This window comes from Trachypithecus francoisi, unplaced genomic scaffold, assembly GCF_009764315.1.
Source record: "Trachypithecus francoisi isolate TF-2019V2 unplaced genomic scaffold, Tfra_2.0 Lachesis_group8, whole genome shotgun sequence".
Classification (NCBI taxonomy): Eukaryota; Metazoa; Chordata; class Mammalia; order Primates; family Cercopithecidae; genus Trachypithecus; species Trachypithecus francoisi.
In genome coordinates this window covers 116,650,955-116,658,192 of record NW_022681473.1, presented here as the reverse complement: position 1 = coordinate 116,658,192, position 7,238 = coordinate 116,650,955, and the positions used below count along the sequence as shown (strand labels likewise).

General features: G+C 47.7%; 1 long non-coding RNA gene across 1 annotated transcript; it reads left to right on the top strand.

Moving 5' to 3' along the window:
• The first annotated feature begins 408 nt into the window (after positions 1–408).
• LOC117079967 lies at positions 409–6,157 on the top strand. The gene is made up of 2 exons (XR_004435671.1): positions 409–1,117; positions 4,938–6,157. It is a non-coding gene; the product is annotated as an uncharacterized LOC117079967 (long non-coding RNA).
• The last annotated feature ends 1,081 nt before the right edge of the window (positions 6,158–7,238 follow it).

Sequence of the window (7,238 nt, the reverse complement as noted above, 5' to 3'; positions counted from 1 at the left end):
CCTCGATTTTTTACATTCTTGGAAACTGTTGTGGAAAAGAAAAAACAAAAACAAAAAAAACAAAAAACCCTTCGATGTGCTGTCAAATATTGCAATCTGCGCTTCCGAGGGGGCGGACGGGGCCAAAGAAAGTGGGCTTGAGGGCTGAGCGCGTGTCAAACCTGTAGGAGAAGCTCGTGGCGCCCTCATATCCGCACACAACCCCACATACACACGCCCACATGCAGACAGACGCACGCATGCACACATGTGCAGACGCGCTCACACACAAGCGCGCGCTCGCGCTTCATGCAGGGAACCTGCTGTGTGCCAGCGGCTCAGAGCACACCACCCATTGGGATCTGACGCTGCGAGCTGCTAGGTCTTCCTGCACAGACTTCACCAGGCTTTCCTGCTCCCAGTTTCCCAAACACTAGCCGCCAGGAGCGTTGCTTCTCAACCAAGGATTCCCAAGGGTCTGTGTCACTCTCATCTGGCCCGGAGCGCCCTAGCTTGAGATCCACGAACCGAGAGGAGGGCCCACTTCCACCCCACCCCTTTTTCCTGGAGAAAGGGAAAAGGGACCATAGGTCCGGGTGGGGTAGAAGCTGGGGGTCATTACCTGTTTAAAGATGCTGGCATGTCTTACCTTGACGTAAGACGACGTGTCGGGGACGGTCTGAAACATCGTGGGTTGCTGAGGAAGGGTCGGGAACGCCCAAGAACCAGCCTGGGAGGGAGAAGCCTCGGTTACCCGCGAGTGGAGCGAGGGGGAGACGGTGGGATGGTGGCCTGGTGGTGATGAAGTGGGGATGCAGATGAAGAAGACTGCAGGGGTTTGGGAGGCTCAGATCCGCCTATTCCGGCGAGGGAGGGTCCCAGCGGTTGGGTATTGAGCATTCTCCCTACCCCTCCGTCCCGTCCCCGGGCTTCAGGCCAGGGGACGGTGAGGACTGAGAGCCACCTCACACCATTGGGTTTCCTCCCTACAGTCCTTTTATTCTCCCCTGCCCGAAATCAGACAGTCGCCTCCCCCAGGGCCTGGGCGGTTTCGAACTGGGGATGCCCGCAGCTTGTTCTGGAAACTCCAGGATGTTCTAGTTCTTGGTGTTGAGGAGAGAACGCGACCAGGGTAGAGGTAGGACTCCCCTTTCTTGCAGCCCGAGGAGCAGAAGCTTACAGAGCTGCCAACACTTGCCCCGCAGGGCACAGACGTGCTTGCCTCCCTCACCACCCTTTCTTTGCCAGCGTCCAGCCTCAGTGCTCTTCTCTGCTGGTGGCCTGGCTACGGAGGAAGACTAAGGCAAGGTTAGGGAGGTCTGTGGAGGCCCCTTTCCCAGAGCCCCCACTCTTTTAAAAGAAAATAGGTTTTTGGGAAGAGACAGCTACAATGACTGTCAGGTCCTCATTTTTAGTGGCAGGAGAGGTGGTGTCTTACTTAGGTCTGATTATTTGGGCTGGAAGGCGCAAAAGTCACCCTAAGTTGCCAGGTGCCTCTGCCTGAGTGAGTCTCTCCCTGACTTAGCCCAGTCTGGCGGCGGTATCTCTCCTCTTCCTTTCCTTCCTTCTCTTGACCATCTTTAACGTGGCAACTCACAGCTTCTCTGGCAGCCAATGTGTTTCTGATAAAGCACTTTTCTCCCCACTAACAAATTCCAGCCTTTTTTTTTTTTTTTTTTTTTTTTTTTGCTCCTGAAGCCACAACAGACACGTAGGAGTGCAGGGACAACGTACATTTCTCGGGCTCAGAGATTCCCTTCGCTTCAGCCTCTCCCTTAACCCCAGCGATCCCGCCGGTCCCCTGCGTTTGTTTTTTGAAAGTCGAAGTGTAATTTACAAGAAAACAGAGAGGAAAGAAAGAGAAAAAAGAAAGCCCGAAAAAATGGGAGAAAGGAGGAGACCCCAAAGTCCCGCAATTCCCAACTACAGCCAGAACAATCAGCGAGACACACAGAGGCGCCCCAACCCTGCATCGCCCGCAGAGGATCGGACACAAGTGGGCACTCACCTTAGGCACCCTTTCCTGCTAAGCCCGCAGGAGCGGAACTCCGGGTAGCTCCAGAATGTATTAGTTCTTGGTGCCTGTCCTGTGTGCCCAGAGCTCCCAGAAACTTGGCAGTGAGGAGTTATACCTGCTGCCTGCCTGGAGTCAAAGTTTGCCTCTCTCTCCAGGACCTGCAGATAAGCAGCCTCAGCTCGGGCGCATCCTAGGGGCTGCAGGAGCCGCTATGCAGGAGCTATGCGTGCACTGCAGCTTTCCCCTTCGCTGATTCCGGCCAGCTCTCTGGGTCCCACTCCCTCTCCCTTTCTCTTTCCCCTTCTTGTAATTTGATTTCCGTTTTCTTATCAATATTCCAACTGCTGTCTGATGAATTGTTCTTAATAGTACAGTCACCCGTTTGCCCCCAGCTGCTTTTCTAGAAACCACTGTGTGTTACTAGGAAACTTTAAAGAACGCTAGAAATCATGCACGCATAGCATAAATATAGACATACAACTAAGCAAAGCCAAAAGAGGACACGCAGACCCAGGCTTCTTTGAGCTGATTATTTATTCTTTGAAAGTTCCAGATCATCGATATGCAAGTAATCATTCCTCAAACTTAATATCGGTGAAGTTCTCTTTTACTTTTTGAGCCTTTAAGGTTTTCCTTCATAAGGTTACTCCTTCCCCTTATTGAGTCCTATTGCGCCCGCCCTCCCAACCACCACCAAGGATACACCTCTTTTTGATCCACTTTTTCTAGGCAGTATCTATAAGAGCAAAGTGGATTGCACATGCCATAGAAACAGCCCTACTATGAGGTTTTAATTAAAAAACCAAAACAAAAATCAACCTCAAATAATTTGAAAGCATTCTTGTTAAGAAGTTGTTTCTGGGTTGTCAAATTTGTGTTTTCTTATAATTTGGAATGTTGCTCATTCTTTCACTTGAATGGAGCTCAGATTTCTGAGTCAACGCTCAAATGGGCCCTTTCTGCTGCCCAATCCCAGGGCCATTACCCACAAAATAGAACTTGCATTGCTGAGTTGGTTGTGCTTTGGGGTGGGTGGATCTCTGGCAAAAGGGAATTGTTCACAGTTGTTTCTAACCAGGGGGCAGGACAGGGGGCAGGGTGGCAGTGGAGAGGTGACAGGCAAGGATGGAGATGGGAGTGTGTCAGTTTGCAAAAACTGACCTACTCAGCTTCCTGCACCTCTCTGAGTTGGCTTCTGTTTCTCAAGCGTTCTCTTCCTTCCTTCTTGGGTACCCAGATCCCTGACTGCTTTGCTCTGGAACCTTCGAGAAAATTTATTTAGTACCTGCTCCCCCTACCCCCTTCTCCAACTCCCCAACTGGCTGTGGACATTTCTGACCAAAAGGCAATTGCTAGGATTCCATTTCAGGAGAAAACGCACTTATCACCCAAATCTCCCCACGTGGGGGGTATGAGGACTGGCGGCAGCGTTATTCGTTATTTCCTTCTCAACAATATCCCGATTTTTCTCTCCCATCCCTCCCCCAGAGTTCCACATATTGAAACATTTTGCTGCTTAATAAGAGCAGCCGGGAGAGCAATGAGGTGAAAGGCCAGGCTGGGACTGTGACTGAGGCTGCCTGGGCTGGGCGCAGAGGGCTGGGCTGCCCCCGCCCTGCACATTCCTGACCACTGCTTAGGAAAACAAGATGGGGGGCCTGGGGAGGGGAGGGGGCCTGAAGGACTAGAGCCGCTGCCCCAGATTTTTGTTCTTGGGATTTTTGGGGAGATTATCTTCCCTCCCAAAGGAACAAGCATACTATTCCAAACAACTGCAAATAAAACAGCAGATGCTCTCTTACCAGATAATGCATTCTATGTCATGCATTTTAAAGACAGATTCTCTTTAGGAAAGCTGGAGATTTGAAAATGAAGGCTTCAGCTGTGTTAGAGAAAGTGGGAACTAAACAAATTGTCGAATATCTCACCATCCTCGGTTTTTCCACTTCTTCCCTCCGTCCCTCCCTCCTTACCTTCTTCCCTCCTTCCTCCCTCCTTCCCTCCTTCCTCCCTCCTTCCCTCCCTCCCTCCCTCCCTCCTTCCTTCCTTCCTTCCTTCCTTCTTTCCTTCCTTCCTTCCTTCTTTCCTTCCTTCCTTCTGAGAGATTTCTAAGAGATCACTTGGGTACATCCCTTTAGATTTGAAGCTGTTCCTTCTTCACATTTTCACAGTTGTTATTACATCCTTATTTGTAGATGTATCTGTTCAATGTTTGTCTTCTTCCAATACCTTGTAAGCTCCCTGAAAGCAAAAGTTGAGCTTGTTTTGTTCACAGTTAGACACCTAATGTCCACATTGATATCCTCAGGCAGAGAAGTGGAACAACTATTAAGCTACTTCCCTTCCGTCTAACCAATAACTCATAAGAGAAATATAAAACAAACAAAACAAAACCATCACATTGTTATTAAGGAAAAACTGACAGGAAAGTTTTACCTGAATGATACTGATTCATTTTCTGCTTTGCAGGGAGGGTTACATAAAACCAGTGTTCATGGGTATGCTTCATTTGTGCATAAATGGTTTAACCAGAGAGATCATGCCCCTTCCAAGCACCCTGGGGGATGGTCACAGATGGAGGGGCCAGTGTCCTAGGCTTTGTACGAAACTCCTGTGTGCGTGTGTGTGTCCTATTTCCCATTCTTCCTGTGACTTCAGAAGCCAGAATGGGGACTCATTTCAAGGGTTAGGCAAATGATCAAACTCGTGGTGATCTTAGTTAAACAGGTGAGCTGAGAACGAACTGAGGAATAATCTGAAGTCCCTTTCAAATAGGGTGTAAGAAATGGACATACACCTGGAAGCCTACTGTGTGTGTGTATGTGGTAGGGGGTGGTGATGGGAAGGGCTGTGACACACCCACTGGGAAAGTGAGCCCTAGCCACCCAGTCCAGGGTTAGGTTTGGGGTAGGAGTAGGACCCAGGCTGTCTTATTTTTCAGGAGGATATGGCCAACTCCCTTTGTCACCTGGAGCCTTCAATGCACCAGAAGAAAATTGCTGAAATTGGTAACAGCTGCCATGAAGCAGGAGCGAGAGAGGGGCAGCTGGAGGCAGGGAGGACTCATTAAAGCCAGCTTACGCCTCCAAAGGGAGAATAGGGTGGGGAGGGGGTTCTTGCTCCACAGTTTTTTTCCCTCGCCAGCCTATACCAAACTGCTTCCCTGGGCCATAGATTTGCAATGCAGAGCCTGGGTAGCAAGAGACTCTGGTGTGGAGGTTACAGCAGCAAGAGATTAGAATCCAAGAAGGGCACTTCAGTAGGAGAGCAGGGGAAGGTATCTGGGCAGTGCCCCTCTGGATCATCCACGCACTCCATCATTCTGAGCAAGACAATTAGGACTTAGCTTCCTTATTTGGCAAATGAGAGGGCTACATTATATCATCATGAGATACTTACAAATTTGAACATGCTATACTTCTGTAAGATTATTTAGCCCGGGGAAAGGATATGAACAAAAGGCAAATTAATGTTCTAGGATTAGGAACTTTGGGTTCCAGTCTTGGTTCTGCTCCTAATGACTGGCACTTTGGGCTGAATTGTATCCTCTCCAAATTCACAAGTTGAAGCCCTAACCTCCACTACTTCAGAATGTGACGGTGATGGGAGACAGGGCCTTAAAAGGGGTGAACAAGGTAAGATGAGATCATAGGGTGAGCCCTTATCCAATATGACTAGTGTCCTTATAAGAAGAGGAGATTAGGTCACAGACATGTGTGATAACAGAGGAAAGCCCATGTAAGCACATGGTGCAAAGGCAGCCACCGACTAGCCAAGAAGGGAGACCTCAGAAGACACCAACTTGCTGATAACTTGATCATGGACTTTTAGCCTCCAGAACTGCGAGGAAATCAATTTCTGATGCTCCAGCCACTAAATCTGTGGTACTCTGCACGGCAGCTCTAGTAAACCAATGCAACTGAGGAATAATATTTTGCCATGATTTGGTTTCTCCAAGTAAGTAAAAGGGAATAAACAATGGTGACTCATTTCACTCAACCCTTCTAGAACCTACTCTGATGATCAGTATCTATTATGAACCCACAATGTGTTTTGTTTTGTTTGTTTTGCTTTGCCATGTGTGGCTTTGTGTATAAAGCAAAGCGATGCTCCTATCTTTATGGTTCTTTCCACTCCATATAAAGTCCAAAGCCACCCTGAGTTTCTGCCTCCTTTGTAGATTTTCTATTCTTTTTGCTTTTAATGATGGTGAAGGAAGAAAGCCACTTCCTGTGCTTCAAACAAGCAATTTCAGATTTTAAAGGGTAGCCAACAGGGAGTCACCCTCCTTATCTCTCATTATCTGCATCCTCTTGTAGCCCTTGACAGGCTGCAAACCTAGATTGAGCTCCCGGGCATTTCAGGGAGAGAGAAGGGGTGGGAAATCTAGTGAGTGAGATAAGTTCAGGAAATAGAGGCAGTGACTAGAGCAAGGACCATGGAAAGAATGATCAGACAGGGGTCGCTTTGGATTCCAGGATGTGTGTGATCTTCGATTCCCATCATGTACACACACACACACACACACACACACACACAGACAGACACACTCATACATATCCCAGGTGTAGAAGAAAATCCTTGGATGGGTAGGAGGAAGGGCAAAAGAGGGGCTGCTGGGGCGAGGGATCTGCCATTCACACCGGTACAGCAGAAGAGTCTCCCCCAAGCAAACAGATTTACCCTCCTCCCACTCATAAATCAAGCATATGCAATGTGCCCTAGGATTGAGGATGCAGAAGTCAGGTTATTGGAGGACAAATAAGATTATGCATTAAGGCATAGAGGAGTTCTAAGACCAAAGCTTTTATGTACTGTATATTCATCCCTCCAACTCTCTTAGCAAATTTTTCTTCTCAAGTTCATCTCTTCATAAACATCAATTAATTTATTGTATTTTATTACATAATCTCTGAGGCCTATTCTAGCTTAAATTTACATAATTCTAAGGAGCATATTACTAGTTTCATCTATGGTTATATAGTTTTTCAGGTTATTGGGAAACATCTCCATTGCTGCTCCTGTTTAAAAACTATGGAATTAATCCTTTGCAATAATTTCAGTATGATTCTAAAGAGTGGAATGCTTTTTCTGATTGAATCAGTCATTCATTCATTCATTCATGTGTCCTGGGGAAAGGGGAGTGAAAGGGACCTGAGTAATATCACTTTGCTATTGATGAGAAGGCAAAGGTTTGCAAAGATTGTTATCTTTGCCTTATCAATCTGGCCTTACTCAACCC